This window comes from Mustela erminea, chromosome 6 (assembly GCF_009829155.1).
Source record: "Mustela erminea isolate mMusErm1 chromosome 6, mMusErm1.Pri, whole genome shotgun sequence".
Lineage (NCBI taxonomy): Eukaryota > Metazoa > Chordata > Mammalia > Carnivora > Mustelidae > Mustela > Mustela erminea.
Window position 1 is genome coordinate 76,317,297 of NC_045619.1, and position 25,865 is coordinate 76,343,161.

The window sequence follows — 25,865 nt, forward strand, 5'->3', positions numbered from 1 at the left end:
TTTTTTTTGGAAGTGAGTAGAAATAATAAACACTACATATAAATAGTTGTATGATTCACCAAAACAGGTATTTAAATAAGTCCTAAAAATAAATTATCTATGTCTATCCAAAGAATTTAGGGAAAAATTAACTTAAAAAGCATTAAGAAATACTAAATAACAAAAACTAATGAAATAGTAAAGAGGGAATTCAAAAGCCAAAAGCTGGTTGTTTTAAAATATTATTTTTCACAAATATCTGGAAAACTTGTCAAGAAAAGGAAAGCTCAAATAACCAACATTGAGAATGAAAACATAACTACAGAAACTTGAAACATAATGAGAGCCACTATGAACATTATTGCTATAAATTTTAAAACTTAGATGAAATAAACACATTCCTAGAAAAGGAAGTTGTCCAGTAATACTGGAAAACCTGAACAGTCCTATAACCACTAACGACATTGGGAAAGATGGTCAAAAAATTATTCCCATAACAAAAACTTCAAACCTAGATGGCTTTGGTTAGCTTCCACAAACTTTCAAGAAACTAATAACTCCATTCTTATATAAACTATTCTATAATATTAGAAAAAGGCAGTATGAAACAAACAAAAAAGGCAGTATTTTTGTAACTAATTTGATGGACTCAAATAACCTTTGCTGTAGCAAGAGACAATTCACAGATACCTTGTGCTTTTGCATGTCTTACAAGTAGGTACTAACTGACCTTTGTTCCATACTATCTTCTCAAGATATTTGGCACAGCCAACTACAGTAAAAGAAATAGTGTATCCCTCTACAGAAAAGGGTAGTTTTGGAGACAGTCTTGAAAATAAATATCTCCCACCAGAGCAAAAAGCAGCACACTTACTGCCCATTACCAAGTTTGGATACCTTAAGCTCAGGGAACCTCTTCTACATCATAATCCACTGTATGTGAAATGTTACCTAATCTTCTTCAGTTGACCATGTAGGAACTGGGGCTCAAGGAACAGGTGCACAAATGGTGATTCTTTGGGTGCTGTCAGGCATAAAACCCTCTCCTTCATCTCTGACCCAGGAGCCTTGTGTCTTCTACCAGAACCCAAGAAATTCTGGAAGATTAACTTTCAACTTACAAGATAAAATACCTTCACAGTTCCTGACATGCTTGAACTTGAAAAGGTCAGCAGAAGTCATATATCACAAATGAGAAGGAAAAAAATCCTAAAAATATATAACAGAACTGAGCAATCCACCACTGTATAAAAATGCATCATGATAACCCAGAAACACAAGATTATCCTCCAAATGCAATATCAATTAATGTATTTACTTTATTAAGGAATCAAAAAAGAAAATATAATTTTTTAAATATAGAAAATGTGTCAGATAAAATTTAACATCCATTAATAATTAAAAACAAAAAAGGAAAACTAAAAAAAAATAAGGACTATACTAACTTGATAAAGAGTAAAGAAAAAAAACCCATAGCAAATATCATGCTTAACAAGAAAGTGATTAACGCATTTTATCTGAAGTTGGGAAGACTTCTATTCAACACTAGAGGTTCTAGCCAATGCAGTAAGATAAGAAAATATGTATAAGATTTAGAAGGGTAAAAAAGCATTATTCACAAATATAATTGTGTATTTTTCTAAAATACCAGTGCATTTCAGATACACTGTAATAATAAAGGAGTTTAACAACAACACTGGATTTTTTTTTTAAGTACATAAAAATCTAATATAGATTCACATACTAATAGCTTGAAAATAAAATTTTAAATTACACCATTATCAAGAGCACCAAAAATAAAAGTTTCTAGTATCAAGTATTAGAAAAAGCAATTTTAAGGAGAAAATTATAAGACTTTATACTTATAACATTAAAGAATATATCAATATTGATGGAAAACCCATGTTTGTGGATTAGAAAACTCAGTATTATAAAGATGCTAGTTCCTTCTAAATTGATAACCTAGATTCTGCACAACCTAAATCAAAATCTCAACAAGACTGTTTTTTTTTTTTCTATAATTTCATAAGCTGAAAATAAAATGGAAATTTATAAGCTGACTCCTTGATGGGAATCAAGGAACCAAAGAACCAAGAATAATTATTACACTCTTCGGAGAAAAAATAAAGGAGGATTTGTCCTCCCATGTGTCAAGACTTAATATAATGCTATTACAACCATATAGTACAAGAGCACAAAAGAGAACATCCACAATGAGTCACACCTATGTATCAATGCTTGACATACAGTAGAATAGGTATCAAGAGGAAAAGATGAACCTTTTAGTAAATCATGGTGAGACAACTGGGTATCAAGATGTTATAAAATGAACTTGAATCATACCTCTCACTACACACAAAAATCAATTCAAGCCGAGCTAAAGATAAAACATACAAAGAGAAATATATAATAAAAGTAAACTTAGGAAGTTTTAGAAGACAAGAGAGGTAGTCTTCAGAGGCTATGGTTTTATAATGAGAAAATCTACAAATCTTCAACTTAACCTATTCTGACAGTAGAGGGTAATGCCATGACCAGAAAACAAGATTAATATAGAACAAATTCACAAAACACACTAAATTTTTTGTTTTCTTATTTTTGTAGCTTCAGAAAGAAAAGGCAAATGATCCACATATTGTAAACACAAAGACAACATAAACAACAGAGGGAAAGAAAGGACATCTGATTTCATTTACCTGAGGATTTTCAGAAACAAATGAAAAGACATTTGCAATTAAAAATAAAATCAGAAAGTCAACTCTAAAATATCTTAGGGGTACTTTCAGAACAGAAACCACTGGCTAAACTAAATTTCACTCCATAATCTTTCATATTCCCAGAAAAAAACTACAAGTTTCCACGTATTAAAAAAGTACTAAGCTATTGAAAAAAAAATTAAGTGTTCAAATTCATCTTAAGAAAAATTTTCCTAAAATTTTTGAGGGTAATGCTAACAATTATACTATAAATTTAGAGAAAATTCTCTCTTTTTAAAGCTTCAAGTATTCTTCCTGCTTCACCTAAAGAGAATTTGGTGATGCAAGAGTAAGAAGTCATTATAGTTTCTTTTTTTTCTTTAAGTCACCCTGTGCTGATCATGACAAGTACACTCCTTAATCCCCATCACCTATTTCACCCATCCGCCCACCCACCTCCCTCTGGCAACCATCAGTTTGTTCCTATACTAAGTTTGTTTCTTGGCTGTAGAGCTCTACCCCCGTACCGCCCCACCCCTTGCTCATTTATTTCATTTCTTAAATTTTGCATATGAGTAAACCATATGGTAAATGTCTTTCTCTGACTTATTTCACTTAACATTACATTTTCTAGATCCATTCATGTTGTTGCAAATGGCTGAATTTTAAGGCTGAATAATATTCAGCGTGTGTGTATACACACACACACACACACACACACACACACACACCCCACCACCTCTTCTTTATCCATTCATCTACCAATGGACAATTGTCTGCTTCTATAATTTGGCTATTGTATATAATGCTTCTATAAATATAAGAGATGCATGCGTCCCTTTGAATGAGTGTTTTTTATTCTTTGGGTAAATACCCTGTAGTGCAAATGCTGGAACTTAACGTAGTTCTATTTTTAACTTTCTGAGGAAACCCCATTCTCTTTTCTACAGTTTTTGTACCAGTTTTGTATTTATCTCTTTTGTACCAGTTTGTATTTCCACCAAGCGAAGGAGGATTCCTTTTTCTCCACATCTTCATCAACAACTGTTGTTTTTTGTGTTAATTTTAGCCATTCTGACAGGTGTGACATAATATTTTATTGTAGTTTTGATTTGCATTCCCCTGAAAAGCAAAGATGAACAGCTTTTGATGGGTCTGTTGGCCACTTGGAGGTCTTCTGCCATTTTTAAATTGTTTGTTTTTGGGGTGTTGAGTTGGGTTCTTTACATATTTTGGATACTAATTGTTATTTGCAAATATCTTCTACCATTCTGTAGGTTGCCTTTTAGTTTTGCTGATTGTTTCCTTCACTGTGGAGAAGTTCTTTTATTTTGATGTAGTCCGTATAGTTTACATTCATTCCCCTTGCCTCAGGGGGCCTACCTAGAAAAAGGTTGCTATGGCCAATGTCAGAGAAATTACTGCCTGTGCTCTCTCACAAGATTTTTATGGTTTCAGGCCTCACATTTTGGTCTTTAATCCATTTTGAATTTATTTTTACGTATGGCATAAGAAAGCAGTCCAGTTTTCCCAACACCACTTGCTGAAGAGACCATCTTTTTCCCATGGTATATTCTGCCCTGCTTTTTAGAGATTAGTTGACCATATAGTCATGGCCTTTTTTTCTGGATTTTCTATTTTGTTCCAATGAGCTATATATCTATTTTTATGCCAGTACCATACTGTTGTGATCACCACAGCTTTGTAATACAATTTGAAGTCTGGAATTGTAACGTCTTCAACTTTGCTTTTCAAGATTGTTATGTTATTCAGTGTCTTCTGTGGTTCCCTAAAAATTTTAGGATTGTCTGGTCTAGTTCTGTGAAAAATGCTGTTGGTATTTTGGTAGGAATTGATTTACATGTCTAGACTGTTTTGGGTAAGACAGACATTTTAACAGTATTTGCTCTTCCAACCCATAAGCATATAATGTCTTTCCATTTTTCTGTGTTGTCTTCAGTTTCTTTCATCACTGTTTTGTAGCTTTTAGAGACAGGTCTTTTATCTCTTTAGTTAGGTTTATTTCTAGGTATTTTATTATTTCATGGTGTAATTGTAAATAACACTGATTCCTTAATTTCTCTTTCTGCTGCTTCATTATTGTATAAAGAACTGGAACAGATTTCTGTAAATTGATTTTGTAATCAAAATCAATTTTTGATTGATTTTGATTACAAAATCAAACTACAACTTTACTGAATGCATTTATCAAGTCTAGTAGTTTTTTGGTGGAGTTCTTTAGGTTTTCTATATATAGTATCATGTCATTTCCAAATAGTTATAGTTTTACCTCTTCCTTACCAATTTGGATACCTGTTACTTTTTTTGTTGTTGTCTGATTGCTATGGCTAGAACTTCCGGTACTATCCTGAATAACAGTAGTGAGAGTGGACATCCTCGTTCTGCTCCTGGCCTTAGGAGAAAGGCCCTCAGTTTTTCCCCACTGAGGATAATATTACCTGTGGACTTTTCACATATGGCCTTTATTATGTTGAGGTATGTTCCCGCTAACCCTACCTTGTTGAGAGTTTTTATCATGAATGAATGCTGTACTCTAACACTTTTTCATTATATCTTATTTTTAAAATGACATTTACCAAAAAGTTAATGGCCGACTAGCTACAGGCATATATAACTTTCATTTTTCTAGTATCTATTTATTAGTTCTTTTATATACTCAATAATCCCTATGAATTTCTTTTAATCCTAAGAAATTGGATAAATCTATACATTGCAATAACAATACAAAACAAAACAAAAACAAAAACTAATGAACTTTTGCAGGCTAATGACTGTTCACCATTTGTGACACTTCAATTTTAAAGCCAGAAGATAGAAAACTCAATTCTAGTGCTACTTTCTGGAATTTTCACAAACAACTTGCCCCAATATTTACTTGAATCCTAAATTTGTTTTCCCTTTGATAGACAGGAGAATAAGGAGATATTTCTGCCAACAATTCATTGAAGCATAATGTCTACATCTAAATTAGTATAAAATGGAAAAAAAGCAGCTGCTGTGTCTCTATTCAGAATCACACAGCAGCTGTGAAAAGGGTTTTATTCTTCCACTTCCAAGTCAGTACATCAAAAACTTCACCCAGGAGCTTGCCAGTAACTTCCAAACTAATTGTAGAATTGCCATAGCAATGAAACGACAATAGTCACACACGATCATTTGGACTTCTAAGCCTGGGCTATTTATAATTGGAACAATGACTCTGACAAGAAAGTCATAGAGGATAGACTAATTAAGGTGTTTAACTCCAAAAATGTAAAAGGCTCAACTTCAGTTTGTTTCATTCAGCTTACTTCAGAAAAATAATGACTATATAATTTCATGATCTCTTTTTTTTCTATTTAGTTAAAACCGAGCATCAGTGTTTACACAACACATTATCAAACATTGGGTTATTTTTCTCCAGTGGAATATCTGTGGAATAATCTCCAGTATCAATTATAAATGTATTTTAAAATGTCAGGTCCATTTCTTACAACTGAATGGCCTTAAATTGAACATATAAATTTAAACAACAATAAATGTTATTCTGGTGTATTCCAACCTAAATAAAAATACCCAGTGTGGAGTAATTATTTATTGATGAAAGAAGGAAGGAAAGAATAAAAATGACAATGTTACTAAAAGACTAATGGACTCCCACAGTGCAAAAAATTTCTTTTCATGATCAAGAGACTCCCACTATAAATGTCCTAATCTTTCTGCCTTATTAAAATTACCAAAATTGGAACCCACTACAAGCCAGTAATAACTGATAGTAATGTCTCCATATATTAAGTTTCATCACAATCATTACAGCAAAATATTTAATCAAGGCTATCAATTCCAAGGATGGTATTTGAGGCTGTTGTAAAATACAGAAGCGTGAGTACTAAGAAACAACGGGAAAAATCATGTTGCAGCATTTGTAGTATTACTAGAAGTCCTTTAAAAAACCTGCACTTTGGGGCACCTGGGTGACTCAGTTAAGTGTCTGCCTTCAGCTCAGGATGTGATTTCAAGGCCCTAGGATCAAGCCCTGCATCCGGCTCTCTGCTCAGCAGGGAATCTGCTTCTCCCCTCTCACTCTCTGTGTTCCCTCTCTCTCAAATAAATAAATCTTAGGAAAAAAAAAAAAAACACTAAAATAAAATAAAAACCTGCACTTTGATGGTTAGTTAAACCCAAACTTATTAAATTTCAAAAATTAGTTTTTAATTAGTATTTGGTTTTTGAAATAAACAGTGTTATCATTATGGTTGAGCAACATAACAAAACCCCTATTTTTTATTTATAACTCATTCAACAAATATCATGTATGATACATACTGATAATATCAGGGAGTTTTTAATCGTCAATGTTGAAAACAAAACTCTACTAAAAAATGACTAAGTGGAGCACTAATATTTAAATGAGAGAGAGGAAAAAAACAAAGGCAACTCTAGTCCACGGTAGGCTACATAAATAGAATTACCTACATGAAAATAAACTGCTGAGATTATACAACAATTAGAGATTCTTCTGGCTGTTTTATTCACATACTCAGATCTCTCTGCTACCCCTCAAAACTATCACCTACCTATCTACTGGGATTCTGTAAGAGTTCTACATGGTACAGACACCTTATAATTTCTCCATGGCAACCTGAAGTGACCCAAAGAGTCAAATTATTTTCAGAGGGTAGGAATATTTGATTCTGACACTCTATTACAAAAATTAACCACAATGGAGACAAAGTAAATCAAGAGATGGATAATAGGGCGCCTGGGTGGCTCAATTGGTTAGGAGACTGCCTTCAGCTCAGGTCATGATCCCAGAGTCCTGAGATTGAGTCCCACATCAGGCTCCCTGCTCCCTGGGGAGTCTGCTTCTTCCTCTGACCTTCTCCTCTCTCGTGCTCTCTTACTGCCTCTCTGTCAAATAAATAAATAAAATCTAAAAAAAAAAAGAGAGAGAGATGGATAATAATCTCTTTACACCTATGGAGAGCAACATTTTACACACATGCTTTCTTTTTAATTCTCACAACCACACTTTGCAATAAGTATTGTGAGCTCCATTTACAACAGGCTAAAGAATCAGAAGCTTAAATGAGTTAAACAAAATACCCACAGTCACACAGCTAGTAATTGGAAAGACCACCTGACCTGAATATTCATGATTTTTTAGCCAAACTGTCTCTCTGAAAGTCTTGGTATTTGGCCCACTTTTCAAAAAGGGTTTTAGGAAACTTACATGTTAAAAACAATATAAGGGATGCCTGGGTGGCTCAGTCGGTTAAGCAGCTGCTTTCCGCCCAGGTCATGATCCCAGCATCCTGGGATCGAGTCCCACATTGGGCTCCCTATTCTGCAAGCAGCCTGATTCTCCCTCTGCCTCTGTCTGCCACTCTGCCTGCCTGTACTCTATCTCTCTGACAAATAAATAAAATCTTAAAAAAAAAAAAAAATTTAAGAAAGCCTCAGATATACACGCATACAAAATTAAATGCAGCTGTCTACCAGAGGTAACTAAATGTAGACATCTGAGGTTAAATATTTATTAAACTAATGTAAATCCCTAGAACAAGAGTCTCCAAGTAAAAAGGTGCAGCCAGGAAGTTTTAGGCCTGGACCTATTGATATATAAAGCAGTGAGTGTTATATACAACTGTCCTGGGCATAACAGTTAGTAGCTTCAAAGCCTGCCATAAAACAAACACACAGACACTTCTTCTAATCCTGCTTACCCCATATAACTTCCGTAAAGGAAAACTGGGTATTACATGAATGTCTGCTCAAAGAAATAACATGGGAGTTTTTTTACGAAATGAGAGTAGCAAAGTCTTCCAAATCCTTCAAACTCCACATAATGAAAATTCACTATGAGACGCCTCATGTTCTGGAGGTAGAACTAAGATACAAGTGAGCAATATAATTGATCATTCATAAAATATTTAACATAAACCATAATAAGATACTATACCTACACATAAAGATATATAAACACAGACAACCCGTAAGACAGCTGGAGGCACAAAAAATACAGTCGATTAATAATACATAGAAACATTAATGTGAAATAACTCGTTAAATGGTAATCCATGTAAGAAGGGCTCCTGAATTCATAGGAGGGGAGGATCACTTCGGGTTTATCAGGCAGCTTCATGGAAGAACTAGGCTTGCAAGTAAAAAGGAGGTACGTTAATGAAACAGAAATTATCACACCTTCATTAATAGTTTTCACAGCCATGTAACTGTCGAAAGTTAAATTCAAAAGCTAAAAATCAAAAAGCTTTTTTTCTAGTTAGGAGATTTAAAAATCCTAAAGACTTAAGTTTTTAATATTCCTGGGAAATTAATTTAAACTACAAAAGCACATCACATATTCTATATGGCATGAAGAGAACAAAGTATGTGGATTTCAGTAACAGACAAGAGTTAATTTGCAGGTTGGCCCCTTATACTTTGTATGTGACCGTGGGTAAATTATTTAACCTATTCTGTTTACTCATCTAGAAAATGTGGGTGATAATACTGACTCAAGAAGCTTTATGATTCAATTAGATGATATATGGGGGGGAACAACAGGTGCTAGTTTTATTATCTAAATTCTTCAAAATCTAATTCTTAGTCTAAATTAAATAAGCTTTTTGTATCTTTCTTTGAAAGACTTTAACCTTTAATAATGAATTGGGTCTGTTATTTAAATATAGTAAACACGGTTAGTATTTTCAAAATTCTTTAACCAGTTGTTTTTTTTCTTTTACTTACACAGAGTACTAATTCTATGGAACTGGTGGTGATTCCTAGTATCATCCTACCACCTTTCTTAAACATAATTTTCTGTTCTCTTTTCTTTCTTATTCTAACACTAATTAAGTATTTACTAATCTCTTACATGTCTATTCAGGTCACCAGTACATTGCTGGTGATATGTACAACCGAAGAAACACTAATATTAAAGCAAATATGTTCTCTTCATTCCTCAACTTTTATATTACCTGCCCAAGAATACTGTCATAAATACCAATTTTTTTCATTTACTTTCACTCTTCTTTCCCCTTCTTCAGTGTTTAGGCTCATACACTGGCTGCTTCTAGTGAAAATTGTCCTTTGAATGAACAAGTATTTTATTTCACAGGAAGTTTAACCTTCTGAAATGCAGGTACTATACATAAATTTTAAAATAATTATGAAGTACTCCAAAATGTAGAGCAATAATGAGAAAATGTCAGATTAAATCTGCATTTTTGGGGGGGGGGGGTTATTCTTGTCCAAGTGAAATGGCACAAAGACAAGAGTAGGAAGAAAGGGCTAAGGAAAGGCTAAGAAGTGCCTGAATCTGCAAGAGTTGACCACGGTGCCCACTGACAAGGAATGGGGGGCCCGGTGAACGAAAAACTCATTACCAGCCATACTGAGGGATGTCAAGACATAAAATGGGTAGAAGAACATAGTCTTTTTATTCATGGATGTTTCTGATGTATGCTTAATGGATAAGCTAACTACATACTTTACAGTCATACAATAGTCATAAAAAATATAAGGAGGACTTAACGTAAGTTTGCAAATATTAGTTACTTAATGTCTCCTAAAGGGAAGAGGGAGGGAAAAAAGGAAGAAAAAACAGAACTCAACTAAGATCTCAAAGCCTTTATGGTATCTGCTAGCAGAAATACTGTATTCAAAAAAGCATGTGTATCTTAATGAGAAAAGCTGCATAATGTACTTACTCATTAAATGTTTCTAAACACTCCTTTTGATGGTATTAAAAAATAAAGTTAATTACCTATTGTATCCATTCAATAAGACAAAATATTAATTCTGTAAATGATGTGGATTATGTATGTGTCAAGAATTATGAAGAAATGAAGTCAGAAGGGAAAAAAAGTCTCCTGGACTGTGGTGTCCAATTGCTGACATTCCTGTATTAGTACATTTCACTTCCAACCATTAGCAACTACTAAATTAGAAGCATCCAGAGATGCTTTTTTGCTACCATGGAAATGCAGAATACACGAATTAATTAGGGCTGGGATGAAAAGAAAAGAGAACAATGTCTACCTTCTCCAGGAAGTAGTTTCTTTCAATAGTTTGCTTATCCATTGAACAAACACCTTATGGTTTTAAATCTCCAGTTATTTGCCAACTTTTTGTTTTCCAGAGAAAACATTAGCACCTGCCCGACTTTTTGAATTTTGGATTTCATCAATAGGTTTCACACTGAATCATCTCTGTGAACCCCTAATTTTATACTACTCATTATTTCTTAAATATAATCAGTTTAAGAGTTATTTGTAATCATCATAGAAAGCTACTATTATGATAGTTCTCTTCTCTAAGAGGGGATTTACTATGACCCAGCAATTGCACTACTGGGTATTTACCCCAAAGATACAGATGTAGTGAAAAGAAGGGCCATATGTACCCCAATGTTCACAGAAGCGATGTCCACAATAGTCAAACTGTGGAAAGAGCCGAGTGAATGAAGAAGATGTGGTCCATATACACAATGGAATGTTACTCAGCCATCAGAAAGGATGAATACCCAACTTTTGCACTAGCATAGACGGGACTGGCGATTAGGCTGAGTGAATTAAGTCAAGCAAAGAAAGTGAATTATCATATTGTTTCACTTGTGGAACATAAGGAATAATATGGAGGACATTAGGAGAAGGAAAAGTAAATTGGGGGAAATTGGAGGGGGAGACCATGAGAGACTATGGACTCTGAGAAACAAGGGTGAGTGGGTTAAAAGAGACATAGAATTAAAAAACCCCAGAACACTGACCAACTAAATTGAGCAATTCCATTCATTTGGCCCTTAACCCTACTCCTTTACAAAAGGCATTCTGGTTCTTCCTCCATCTGCTCTTGGCTGAGTTAGTGGAAATCAGCACCCCTAAAAGTAATCAACTCAGTAAAAACTGGAGATAAAGACTTGAAAATTGAAGGCAAGCATCTAGACTTTCAAGACCCCACTAAAATCACAACATCCAAAGAGGACCTGTTTGAACAGCCGTTCCACACCTTCAATGTCAATCTTCTCAATCTCTATTCAAAAATATTTTTTTCTTGGGGCACCTGGGTGGCTCAGATGGTTAAGCAGCTGCCTTCAGCTCCAGTCATGATCTCAAAGTCCTGGGATGGAGCCCCACAGTGGGCTCCCTACTCAGTGGGGAGTCTGCTTTTCCCTCTCCCTCTGTCACTACCCCTACTTGTGCACTCAAATAAATAAAATCTTAAAAAAAAATTTTTAGTTATGATCATAGCAGTTAACTCCTCTCGATGTCTTTTTTTAATATCCCTCCATTTTTTGTATTCCTAACAACCTAAAATAATAGAATTTATGTGGAGTTTTGCATTTGGCAAAACACTTCCACATTATCATCTCACTCGATGCCTAGGACCATCTTCTAAAACAGGAAGGATCAGTGATCAGCCTGTTTTGATATAAGGGAAATGACCCAACAGGTTACATGCCAAGATTCGACATACGGGTTAGACTAGTTCTCAACTGGGGACAGTTCCTCCCATCCTTAACAACAGTGGAGAAATCTGAAACCAACTGAAGAAATTCTGTTTGGCACACTGGGGGAAAGATGTACCACTGGCCACAGGTCAATGATGCTAATTATCCCATAATGCACAAGACAGTTCACTACAACAAAGAATTATCCAACCTAATAGAACAAAACGGCCAGGGTTGAGAAACTCTGAGTTAGGAGGAGTGAAATGAAGCTTGTCCCTGCCATGGACTAGCTCAGAAAATTTATTTACTATCTCTACATTTCAGTTCCCTCATTTATATAAAAGGGAATAAACTTAGTTCTTACATTTAGGCACTCTAGGATTTGCTCCTTTTGGTGCACAGTTCTGTGGATTTTGACAAATGCAGTCATGGAACCACGACCACAATCAAGATTTAAAACACTTCCATTACCATGGAGTCTTCCCTCATGCTATCCATTTGAGTCAAACCTCAACCCTACAACCAGGGACTTGGGAGTTCACCATCCCTGCACTTTTACCTTCTCTGTGTCATATAATATAATCATACAGTATATAATCTTTGAGGCTGGTTTATTCACTTTCCACATTTGAGATTCATATCTGTTGGTGCATGTATCAGTAATGCGTTTTTTCTTATGGAAGAACAGTATTCTATTCCAGATGTACCACACTTCACTTTTCCATTTGCCATTTGAAGACACTTCAATTTTTACCAGTTTTTGGTGATCATGAATAAAGGTGCCATAGACATCTACATAACGATTTTTATGTGAACGTATTTTCATTCCTTTTGTGTCAATATCTAGTATCTAATCTAATTACTAAATATCTAATATCTAGCAATACAGTAGCTTGTAAAGTAAGTGTATGTTTAAATCAGAATGAACTATCAAGCTGCTTTCCAATGTGGCTATACCGTGTTACATACACAACAGCAATGTGTGAGTCTCTGCTGCACCCCACACTCACTTGAACTATGTATTGTCACAGTTCTGATGTTAGCTGTTCTAATAGGTATATAGTGGTATCCAGTGTGGGTTTAATTTTAGCTTCCTAATAATGATATTATCTTTTTAAGTTAATAACTATTTCTAGGGCAGTTTTAGGTTTACTGAAAAAGTGGGCAGAATGTACAGAGTTCCCATACGGCCTCCTACTCCCCTACCTCCTCCCACCTATTATTGGCAGATTAGTGTGGTACATTTGTTACAATCGATGTGCCAATATTCATTTGCTATTACTGACTAATGTCCGCAGTTTACATTAGAGTTCACTTTTTGTGTTGGACACTGAGTTTTAACAACTGTACCATGACACGTGTTCACTATTACTAAAACCACACAGCCCACGGGGCGCCTGGGTGGCCCAGTGGGTTAAAGCCTTTCCCTTCGGCTCAAGTAATGATCCCAGGGTTCTGGGATCGAGCCCCGCATCGGGCTGTCTGAACCTGCTTCCCCACCCCCTCTCTGTCTGCCTGCCTCTCTGCCTACTTGTGATCTCAGTCTGTCAAATAAATAAATAAATAATCTTTTAAAAAATAAAAATAAAAAATAAAACTACACAGCCCTAAAAATCCTTTGCACCCCCTCTATTCATTCTTCCCTTTATCCCCCCAAAATCCTGGCAACCACTAATCCTTTTACCATACCCAAAGCTTTGCCTTTTCTACAATGTTATACAGTTGGAATCACACAGTACGCAGCCTTCTCAGATTGGTTTTTTTCATTCAGTAATACACATTTAAGGTCTCCCCATGGTTTTCTAAAGGTTTTTAGTTTTTGTTTGTTTTTGTTTTGTTTTGTTTTGTTTTGTAGCTTGACAGCTCATTTCTTTTTAACACTGAATAATATGTTTGGATTGTATGGATGTATCAGTTCATCCTTTCCCTTACTGAAGGACATCTCTGGAAATTTCCCTCCCTTTTTTCTTCTTAATATAGACACTCAATTTTTTTTTTTAGTGTTAGCATGATATATTTTCTCATCCTTTTAGCTTCTAATCTGTCTTTACCATTAATATTTAAAGTCATCTTCTGGTAAAAAGTACACTGTTAGATTGATTTAAAAACCTACCCATGGGACGCCTGGGTGGCTCAGTTGGTTGGACGACTGCCTTCGGCTCAGGTCATGATCCCGGAGTCCTGGGATCGAGTCCCACATCGGGCTCCTAGCTCCGTGCAGAGTCTGCTTCTCCCTCTGACCTTCTCCTTGCTCATGCTCTCTCTCACTGTCTCTCTCTCAAATAAATAAATAAAATCTTTAAAAAAAAAAAAAAAAAACCTACCCATCTGTGTCTTTTAATTGCTATGTTTTAACCATTTACAGTTAATATAATTATTTAATTGGTGCATTGTTTCCTGTTTGTACTCTTTGCTTTTGTTCTTCTGTTCCTTTTTAGTATCCTGTTCTGGGTTTAAATTTTTTTTTTCAATATTCCATTTAATTTGATGATTAGGTCATTTGACAGTCATTGCATATTAACTTCTAGTGCTCGCTCTAGAGATTACAACAGACATCCCCAACTTTCAGTCTACTTAGAATATTTTACCACTTTCAGTAAAATATATTCTGTTCACAATAGTAAAGATCCTTTTACCTCCCTGCTTGTTACAGATGTCATATGTATAACAACTACATATTTTGAAAAACCATCAGGCACTGTCATAAATTTTGCTTTCAACATTATACATAAAGAACTTTAGAGGAGGAAAAACTACCACATTTACATACTTTTTTTTTTAAGATTTTATTTATTTATTTGACAGACAGAGACCAGAAGTAGGCAGAAAGAGAGAGGAAAAAGCAGGCTCTCCGCGGAGTGGACAGCCCGATGCAGGGCTCGATCCCAGGACCCTGGGATCATGACCTGAGCCGAAGGCAGAGGCTTTAACCACTGAGCCACCCAGGCGCCCCTACATACTTATTTCAATGCAACTATTTCTGTTGCTCTTCCTACATTCATGATGTTCTAGGCTTCCTTTTGCTACCATTTCCCTTCAGTCTGAAAAAAAGTTCCTTCAGTGTTTTAAAGAGAAGCTGCTAGCAATGAATACTCGTAGTTTTCCTTTACTGAGAACCTTTCCTTGCCTTCATTACTAAAAGAGGTATTTTCATTAGATATCAAATTCTGGATCATTTTTTTTTTCTTTTCTTTCAGCACTTTAAAGGTTTTCTCCCACTGTCTTCTGGTCTCCATGACTTCTGATGAAAAATTCGCAACCACTTGAGTCACTGGTCCCCTCTGTATACTAGGTTTTCTTTTCTTCTCACCGCTTTCAAGTTTTTTTTCCCCCCAATCTTGGATTTTCAACAGTTTGATCATGATGCATCTAAGCATGGTTTCCTTTAAATTGATACTTCTTGAAGTTCATGGAGTTCCTCAAATCTCTGAATTTATGGCTTTCATTAAATTTAAGTTTTCAACCATTATCTCTTCAATTATTTTCTTTTGTAGCCAACTCTTTCTCCTCTCCTGGGATTCTGAGGTCACAAATTTTAGACCCTTTAACACTGTACCATAAGTTCCTATTTAATTTTACCCTTTTCTTTTGGATAATTTCTATTGATCTCCTTTATTTATTTATTTCTCTTCTTAAGCTCATCCCACAATTTTTAATTTCAGATATTGTATTATCAGTTCTAAAAATTCCCATTTGATTCTTTTTTAGAGTTTCTATTATTCTGCTGAGAACTTCTTTTTTGTTCACGTCAAAAGTTGTTCACCTTTACCTCTTGGATCATGGTTGCAAAACTTACTTCAAATACTTTGTGGGATAAAGCCATCATCTGGGTCATTTCACATTGAGCACCTATTAACATTCCTTTGAGAACTGGTCAGATTTTTCTGGTTCTTTGCATGTCAAGTAATTTGGGGTGATATGCTGGAAATGTTGAATACCATGCTCTAAGTCTCTAGGTCCTGTTAAGATCCTTTATCAAACACCTGTGACTGTTTAAGCAATCTCAGACTCAGAACACAAATTCTGCCCTGCCTTCTGTAGGAGATAATTTAATTGCCAATTAAGTTTTCATGGCCTATGTTATTTGGGTTCTTTATGGGACAGCCTGGAACTTGAATGGTAGCTCATACTATGGTTCAATTTTTAAAACCTTGCTACGCCACTTTATGTTTTATTTGTGATGGGCAGTTTTAGGGGTGAGCTTGACACTTGTATCAATTTAGACACATATTAGGGGACCACCCTTGGTCCTAAGACTTCCCTGACACTCTATGGCTCTGAGAGTCCCCTTTTCCCAATCTGTTGTCCAGAAATTCAGGATTTCTTTCAGAACTTTAATATTCTACACTGTCATGCAGTTCCACATATTTGGAACTGCCCCTGGGGCAAAGTGGCAAGAAAACAAGAGAAAAAAAAGAAAAATCCTACACTCTTTAGACCCCAGGGACCCCTTTCCTGGTTCCTCTAGAGAGAGAGAGAGGGTTCTAGCTCAGTGTTCTCGGAGCACCACTGCCACTACCACTGCAGCTGTGCAGCTTTGCAACTGGGGCTGGACTGAAGGTAGGGCCAAGAGAGGGAAAGGGTGTCCTTCCATACCTATAGCTCATAGCAAGTCCTTTTTCTCAGTCTTCTGGCTAGAAAGAAAAAATTTCTCCTGGAGTTTCTTTGCTCTTGGTGTTCACGGAGCCTCAGTCCTCCACAAGTTCAAAACTGGAAGACTGAGGTAAAAAAACAAACAGTTAACCACTGCCATATCAGTTAGTCTTCAAATTTTGACTTTCCTCCCAAACCTGCCTGCCATTATTTACTTTTCAAAATATTCAGCTATATTTTGCACTATTTCCAGAATTTTTACCTACAATCAATAAAGAAACAGAATCCAGGAGTTACTACTCCATTTTAACCAGCACCAGACAACACTCACCCCATTTTTTGATCAAATTGTTTTCTTTTACAGCATATAGTAAAGATATAAAAATTGACTAAGAAGCAGTAAAAGGCATTCCAATAATATCAACAACAATTAAATGTTCAGAACTTTGGCTATTGTACCAGATGCTCTTCAATGGATGTACTTAAATGTTTCTAATTAAAGTTGAAGTGAACATCTGTCAAGGTAACAGCACAGCACTGATCTATTCTAAGATACTGTAAAAATAACCAACAGGAAACTCCAGACCTGGTTCATGTTTTCTTCTCCACAATGTATACTTACAAATACTTCAAACTACTAGCACCAGGCTCTCAAGTACTGACCAGTGTGTACTACCCAGCAATAACTACTTTGAAACTGTGTCAGTTGGCTCAGAATCGTGTGGTCTATGAAAACACAAAGACACTTTTCAATGCAACAGTTTTCCATTTAAAAAAAAAAAAAAGCATTCAAAGAGTGTACTCTTCAGCTTCAACAAGATGCCTTAAATAACAAGAAAAACACAAAAAGCCAGCAAGGCAAGCCTGCACACAGCGCTGCCTCAAATAACACAATTCAAGCCAAGGCAGGTCATTTGATTGAAGAGCTATCCAGAACTGCGCACCAATTCTCAATGGAGGGAAAGAGCAGTCTACAAAAAGTTAAAATGTGTTAGGGTGAATATAAAAAGACACACTACAGGATAGCGATGGACTTCCAACCACATTTAGAATCAACTTCTATTTAGCAGCTTATAATTTTACGACATTAAGACTGAGGTCTCTCTCATTTTCAGGCCTGACACTCGGCATTTATGTCAACTTCACACTGAGGCAGAGGCCTGAGTAGGTAGGAGATCATCTCACTACTCCTTTTGGTTCCCTCTTACCTGGTCAATTAGGCATCTGTGTTAAAGAAAAACTGCCCAGAATCGATTAAAACTCTCTTGCTTTACAGAAGGGAAAACAAGTCCAAAGGGGTCAGGGGACTTGTCTAAAAATCACGTATTGAAGTAAAACACAAAAGAAAGACCCTAACACAGAGTCTCTACTTTTCAATCCCAAATTCCTTAGATGAGTCCAGGCTGCCTCCCAGGCCAAGGCCAAAAGCTGGGGACCCCTGCAGAGACAGCGCTGGAGAGGTGCTGGTCCAAACACCACCACAGAGGCACTGGTGGTCAAAAAGCAAGTGGCCTAGGAGGGGGACTTTTATTTAATCTCGCTGTTTCCACCTCCCATCACCTTTCTGAAAAACAGCTTCATTTGAATCCATTTATAAAAATAAATAAATCTAAACTCATGCTGCCACGATAAAATAACATGAGCTCCTTTGCTCCAGGGCCACTTGTTTTCCTAGCTGGCAGTCACCAGTAACCATGCAAAATTAAAGGTGAACAGAGCAACAGGACAGGACCTCGAACAAGAAGTTACATGTCAGTCTCAGGTTTCCTCCCTACAGGTAAGAAAGACTTTCTTTTTCCCCACTGGTTAAAAACACCACAGGCTTTTTCCTTATTGCATCAACTACAGAAGGTAGACAGACAATTCAGTCTTAAAAGCTAAATTGTTAGAAGCTAAGAGGAAGGAACGAAAGACACTGTGTTGGCTCTTGTCCACAAACAGAAAGACCTGTGACAAGAACGGGGCATTCTGAAGGGCCAGAACCCAACTGCTGGGCGGCAGTGTGAGGGGCAGTGCATTCCCAGCCAAGGACGAATCCAGGTTGATGCCCTAGACCTAATGCTGCAGTAAGTTTAAGGAGACATCTCCAAATTGAGGGAATGACCTGACAGGCTAGACTTCTCTCATGCAGTAACCAAAGGCCAGTCCTGGGACTTAAGTTTCACCATCTTATCCCAAGAGGCGTAATGAGGCCTTGAGATGGAACATTACAACCAATTCTAGAAATGCAGCACCTCCCACTGCAGCCTGACCTTGGACAGTGGAGGTGGAGAATACAGATCCAAGCCTCCGACTGGTTTCACCAGACACCAGCTGTTTGCTCTAGTTACTGGTGGTGCAACCACACACCCTCCTGCTGCACCTTCCACACACCCGCACTACCCCTCTGGCTGTGGTTCCATTCAGAATGGCTTCCCTTGCTAAGGCTCTGAAACCACTGCTCAAGAATATAACTTGAGTTTTACTCAAGTGTAACAGGTCTATAGTATTTACTAAATCTCTTACCCTTTCCTTCCTTCTTTTCCATTCTTCAGAACTCAAATGGTCACATTACTTGCATAATACTTTAGAATATCAGAACAGACAACGAAACTACAAGCTGATTCTTTGAAAGAATCAATGAGATCGATAAACTTCTGGCCAAACTAATCCAAAAGAAGAGAGAGGACCCAAATAAATAAAATTATGAGTGAAAGGGGAGATATCACGACTAACACCAAGGAAATAGAAACTATCATCAGAAGTTATATGCCAGTAGGTTATATGCCAATAAGTTAAGCAACTTAGAAGAAATGGATGCATTCCTGGAAATTTATAAACTTCCAAGACTGAATCAGGAAGAAACTGACAACCTGAATAGACCAATATCTAGTAATGACATTGAAGCAGTGATCAAAAACCTCCCAAAAAACAAGAGCCCAGGACCTGATGGATTCCCTGGGGAATTCTACCAAACATTCAAAGAAGAAATATTCTCCTAAAGCTGTTTCAAAAAATAGAAACAGAAGGGAAACTTCCAGACTCTTTCTATGAAGCCAGCATTATCTTGATCCCCAAACCAGGCAAAGACCCCATCAAAATGGAGAATTTCAGACCAATATCCCTGATGAATATGGATGCCAAGATTTGCAACAAGATCCTAGCTAATAAAATACAACGGTACATTAAAAAGATTATCTACCATGACCAGGTAGGATTTATTCCTGGGATGCAAGGGTGGTTCAACATTCACAAATCAATCAATGTGATAGAACAAATCAATAAGAGAAGAGAGAAGAACCACGTGGTCCTCTAAATTGATGCAGAAAAAGCATGTGACAAGATACAGCATCCGTTCCTGATTAAAATGCTTCAAAGTATAGAGATAGAGGGAACATTCCTCAACTTCACAAAATCTACCTATGAAAAACCCACAGCAAATATCATCCTCAATGGGAAAAAGCTGACAGGCTTCCCTTTGAGAACAGGAACACAACAAGGATGCCCACTCTTACCACTGTTGTTCAACATAGTACTAGAAGTCCTAAAACAGCAATCAGACAACAAAAAGAAATAAAATGTATTCAAATTGGCAAAGAAGTCAAACTCTCTCTCTTTGCAGATGATATGATATTTCATATGGAAAACCCAAAAGATTGCACCCCCAAACTACTAAAACTCATACAGCAATTCAGTAATGTGGCAGAATACAAAATCAATTGCTTGCTTATGCACTAACAATGAAAATACAGAAAGGGAAATTAGAGAACCAATTCCATTTACTATAGCACCAAGAACCATAAGATACCTAGGAATAAACCTAACCAAAGAGGTAAAGGATCTGCACTTGAGGGACTACAGAACACTCATGAAAGAAATTGAAGAAGACACAAAAAGATGAAAAAGCATTCTATGCTCATGGATCAGAAGAATAAACATTGTTAAAATGTCTATACTGCCTAGAGCAATCTATATTTTCAATGCCATCCCGATCAAAATTCCATGAACATTTTTCAAAGTGCTGGAACAAACAATCCTAAAATTTGTATGGAACCAGAAAAGACCCCGAATTGCTAAGGAAATGTTGAAAAAGGAAAACAAAACTGGGGGCATCACGTTGCCTGATATCAAGCTTTACTAAAAAGCTGTGAATACCAAGACAGCATGGTACTGGCACAAAAACAGACACAAAGACCAGTGGAACAGAGTAGAAGCCCAGATATGGACCCTCAACTTTAAGGTCAAATAATCTTCAATAAAGCAGGAAAAAATATCCAGTGGAAAAAAGACAGTCTCTTCAATGAATGGTGCTGGGAAAATTGGACAGCTATGTACAGAATGAAATTTGACCATTCTCTTACACCGTACACAAAGATAAACTCGAAATGGATAAAAGACCTCAATGTGAGGCAGGAATCCATCAGACTCATAGAGGAGAACAAAGGCAATAACCTCTTTGACATCGGCCACAGCAACTTCTTTTCATGACAGGTCTCCAAAGGCAAACAAAAGTGAAAATGAACTTTTGGGACTTCATCAAGATCAAAAGCTTCTGCACAGCAAAGAAACAGCCAACAAAACAAAGATGCAACCCACAGAATGGGAGAAGATATTCACAAATGACACTACAAAGGGCTGATATCCAAGATCTATGAAGAACTCCTCAAATTCAACACTCAAAAAACAGATAATCACGTCAAAAACATGTGCAAAAGACATGAACAGACACATCTCCAAAGAAGACATACAAATGGCTAACAGATACATGAAAAAAAATGTTCATCATCATTAGCCAGAAGTAAGATTCAAATAAAAACCACATTGAGATACCACCTTACACCAGTGTAACCAAAATTAACAAGACAGTAAATAACATGTGTTGGAGAGGATGTGGAGAAAGGGGAACGCTCTTACACAAGTTGGTGCAGCCACTTTGGAAAACAGTGTGGAGATTCCTTAAGAAATTAAAAATAGAGCTACCCTATGACCCTGCAACTGCACTACTGAGCATTTACCCCAAAGATACAGATGTAATGAAAAGAAGGGCATTATGTACTCCAATGTTCACAGCAGCAACAGCGACAATCACCAAACTGTGGAAAGACCCAAGATGCCCTTCAAGAGACAAATGGATAAAGAAGATATGGTCCATACATACAGTGGAATGTTATGCCTTCGTCAGAAAGGATGAATACCCAGCTTTTGTATCAACATGGACGGGACTGGAAGAGATTATGCTGAGTGAAATAAGTCAAGCAGAAAGAGTCAATTATCATATGGTTTCGCTTATTTGTAGAGCATAAGGAATAACATGGAGGACAATGGGAGAAGGAGAGAAGTGAGTTGGGGTAAATCAGAGGGGGAGACCAACCATGAGAGACTGTGGACTCTGAGAAACAAACTGAAGGTTTGGAGGAGAGGGGGGTGAGCGGTTGGTTGAGCCTGGTGGTGGGTATTATGGAGGGCACGTATTTCATGGAGCACTGGATGTGGTGCATAAACAAGGAATCTTGCAAAACTGAAAAATTAAATTAAATTTTTTAAAAAAGAATATCAGAACAGTTTAACACTTAAATATATATCTTTTTAGACCTGCATGGCCTTAAAATAACCTTTTTCACCCCAAAGAAAGTTAGCTCAAGGAAAAATTTTCCATACATTTGTCTTTCCTTCTGTTCCTCATCCTTCTCATGCTCTCAATCATTTATTCTACAACCATTTACTAAATGTCTACTATGCGCCAGGACCTGGATGGCATATGAGATGGAGACAAAAATAATAAAACATTGACCTTGTGCTTAAGGAACTCCTATCTCATGAGTGAGCAGAGTAAACTAACACTACTAGATATTTATATATACCTCTAGTACATATATGTATATACTATATATATAACTATTTATATAGTTACCTCTACATTGTACTTAATTTAATATTCATAAACCCAGTAGGAAGGGAGCAATATTTTCCCCATAATTAAAACTGAGAGACCTAGGACTCAGAGGAGTCAGTAATCTGTATTAGTTCACAAAAACAATTCACATTACTATCAGTATTAATATCCTGAGGCTGAGGCATGGTAGATACATTAATATTAAAATGCAATAAAGGTAATAACATTTACTATCTGCAAGGCACCGTGACAAAAGCTTTGTACAATTTGCCTCTTATTTTTCAAGCCAACTCCATGAGACCGTTATTCTTGTCACCATCTTGTACCAGCATGGTGCAATGATTAAAGGGCCAGACTGAGGTTTAAACCACCAGGTTCAAATCCTACCTCCACAACTTACTAGACATATGAATAACTGGGAGTTATTCAATCTCCCAGTGTCTAAAATCCCATTTGCAAAATGAAAAATAACATTACTCGATGATATGAAAATTAAATGAGTTAATACATTAAAATGCAATGTCCAGGGGAAGACATACTTCAGGAAGAGGAAAGAGCTCAAGTTGGATGAATCAGACTACATGATTTCACTTACATGAGGTATCTAAAACAGTCAAATACACAGAAGTAGAGAGAAGAATGGTGGTTGCTCGGGGTATGACGGGAGAGGGTGGGGGAAGGGAATGGGAAATGGGTTGTTGCTACTCACTGGGCATAAAGTTTTAGTTACTCACATTGAGTAAGCTCTAGGGATCTGCTGTACAATATTGTACATTTAGTTACCAATACTGTCCCGTGCACTTAAAAATTTAAGAGAACAGATCTCATGTTAGGGGCTTTGACCACAACAATAAAGTCTAAAAAATATGTAAAGAAATAAGGCAGAAAGAATATTATAATCTCTTCTGTTTCCTTGCACTATACTTTGCTAAATTTTTCTATGAATGAAGGAAGAAAGGGAAGGAGGGGAAAAGTTCCTTGTTTTTTTAATGGCCTGAAATTATGTTAAAAATATTAAGTAAAAAAAGAAAATCACGGGGCATGAAGTACAAAAGCGTGACAGTGAAAGATACTAAGTCCCAACATGTAGGCAGTTCTTATTCAAAACACACACACACACACACACACACCCTGCTTCATGGGACTTAAAATACCAAAACTGAAAAAGGTGGCATTTAAACACTGTCTTTACTAAACCATTTTATTTTAAAACCATTCTCTTTCTGACTGACCTTGACATCACACAATGAAAGGAGTTACAAAGTAGAAGTCACTGCACCTGACTAGTCATTCACCTGTTCAAGGAGAAAAATCAGATTCTTCAAAATACCTTTTTGAAACCAATAATCAATAATGGTTGCCTTTTATTAAAGAAAGTCTTTTTTTTTTTAAGATTTTTATTTATTTGACAGAGATCACAAGTAGGCAGAGAGGCAGGCAGAGAGAGAGAGAAAGAAGCAGGCTCCCTCCTGTGCAGAGAGCCCGATGTGGTGCTCGATCCCGGGACCCTGAGATCATGGCCTGAGCTAAAGGTAGAGGCTTTAACCCACTAAGCCACCCAGGTGCCCCAAAGAAAGTATTAATTAAACAGCTATCACAGCTCCGGAAGTTCTATATGGGTGGGCCTTGAGGGTATTAATTTGTCTGGAGAAGAGCTAGGGCTCTTGTCCTGAAGTAGTGTTGACAGACCCAAGTATATTATACTGAAGAAATCCTAACAATGCTCTTACTCCCACTTTACATTAAGATTGAGAAACACCAAGCTTTATTAAAAAGTAAAAACACCAAAGTGTGCTGAGGACTGGGAAGGAAGACGAAGATGAGGAGATAGGGAGGGGGGTGGGAACCTAAACTCCAGGAAAGGCAGGTGACCCAAGTGACTTTTGTTTTCACAAGAATTCCTTTGGTGAAATACTTTTTTTTAACAATGACAAGAGTGAAGATGAATGTTTATCCTAGCTTCATAAAATGTGTAGTACAGTGCCTGTACCTACTGGTTTTGAGAGTCTCAATCTCTGAATATCTGATCTAAATAACTCAACTACAATTGGGGTAACTATGAAATAATTTCTAGTTTGTAGAAATTGGTGACTTTACCAAAAATGTGCCTATGAGCATAAGACTATTTGCAAGTCAATCACCTCAAAAACACTAAATAATTGTTTTTCGTGAGAGGATTCATGAAAGTAGCAGAATAAATCACTGAACAAGTCAAGAGAGAACTGAGGCACTAGAGAAGGTCCCAGAGCCATGGGGCTGGCTTCCAGAGCTGCCGTGCTCATATTTTACAAATTACCAGAACATAAAATAATGTCCTTGATTTCATAAAGAGAGATTCAAACTATATTCAAGAAAAGTAAATTTAATAATTTAAAAGGAACCCCAAAATAATAAAATGACTCAGGTGTTGTGAGTCAAACCAACATTTACTAAACACTAATGGAAGGTTTAAAAGGACACTGCCCCACTGAAGATTTCTCCTTCTAACCCCTGGACAGGTGTGTCTGTCTGTATGCAGACTGCCTGCTCAGAGAGACTGGACATTCACTGGAGGAGTCTGTCTCACTGTTGGCTAGGTCTAAGTGTGGGTTAAAAGAAATAATGCAAACATATTTAAAATATAAAAGATGAACACAGAGGGGCGCCTGGGTGGCTCAGTGAATTAAAGCCTCTGCCTTCTGCTCAGGTTCCAGGGTCCTGGGATCAAGCCCCGCATCTGGCTCTCTGCTTAGCAGGGAGCCTGCTTCCTCCTCTCTCTCTTTCTGCCTGCCTCTCTGCCTACTTGTGATCTGTCAAATAAATAAATAAAATCTTTAAAAAAAAAAAAAAAAGATGTACACAGACACATACTATCTGGTATTTTTAATTTTTCTTGATTTTCAAGAGCATTCTAGTACCTTGAAAATACTTTGAATACTAACTCTGTCTGTTATCAAGCCTAACAGCCACTTAGCTTGCTCTGGGTTCCCCAGATTTGATAAGCATGAAGGATTCAGGACTGAGCTCTAGTTGTACCCTTCTGGAGACCTCCTTCTGGGCCTCTTCTTTAATCCTGCCAGAGCATCCAACTAAGTTATGTCATTTTTTTCTCTGCCAGATTTCAGAGATTACTTGTCATTATCCCCCATGGGATTAACACAGTTTATTTACCACCTAGTACAAAGTAAATACTCTATTAAATATGTTAAATGAAAGAAGAGTATGTCAAATTCCTTACCTGCAGAATTTCCCTACAGCATTTCAGCAATGCTTTCAAAAAAAAAAAAAAAAATGA

The 25,865-nt window shown here is 36.6% G+C and overlaps 1 protein-coding gene and 1 long non-coding RNA gene across 3 annotated transcripts in view; both read right to left on the minus strand.

The window, feature by feature from the left end:
- The window catches only part of SLC2A13 (solute carrier family 2 member 13), a 363,699-nt gene that overhangs the window by 319,217 nt on the left and 18,617 nt on the right, over positions 1 to 25,865 (minus strand). The window lies entirely within an intron of this gene.
- On the minus strand, positions 13,741 to 14,483 carry LOC116593493. The gene is made up of 2 exons (XR_004286911.1): positions 14,447 to 14,483; positions 13,741 to 14,235 (listed from the first exon to the last, which is right to left on the minus strand). It is a non-coding gene; the product is annotated as an uncharacterized LOC116593493 (long non-coding RNA).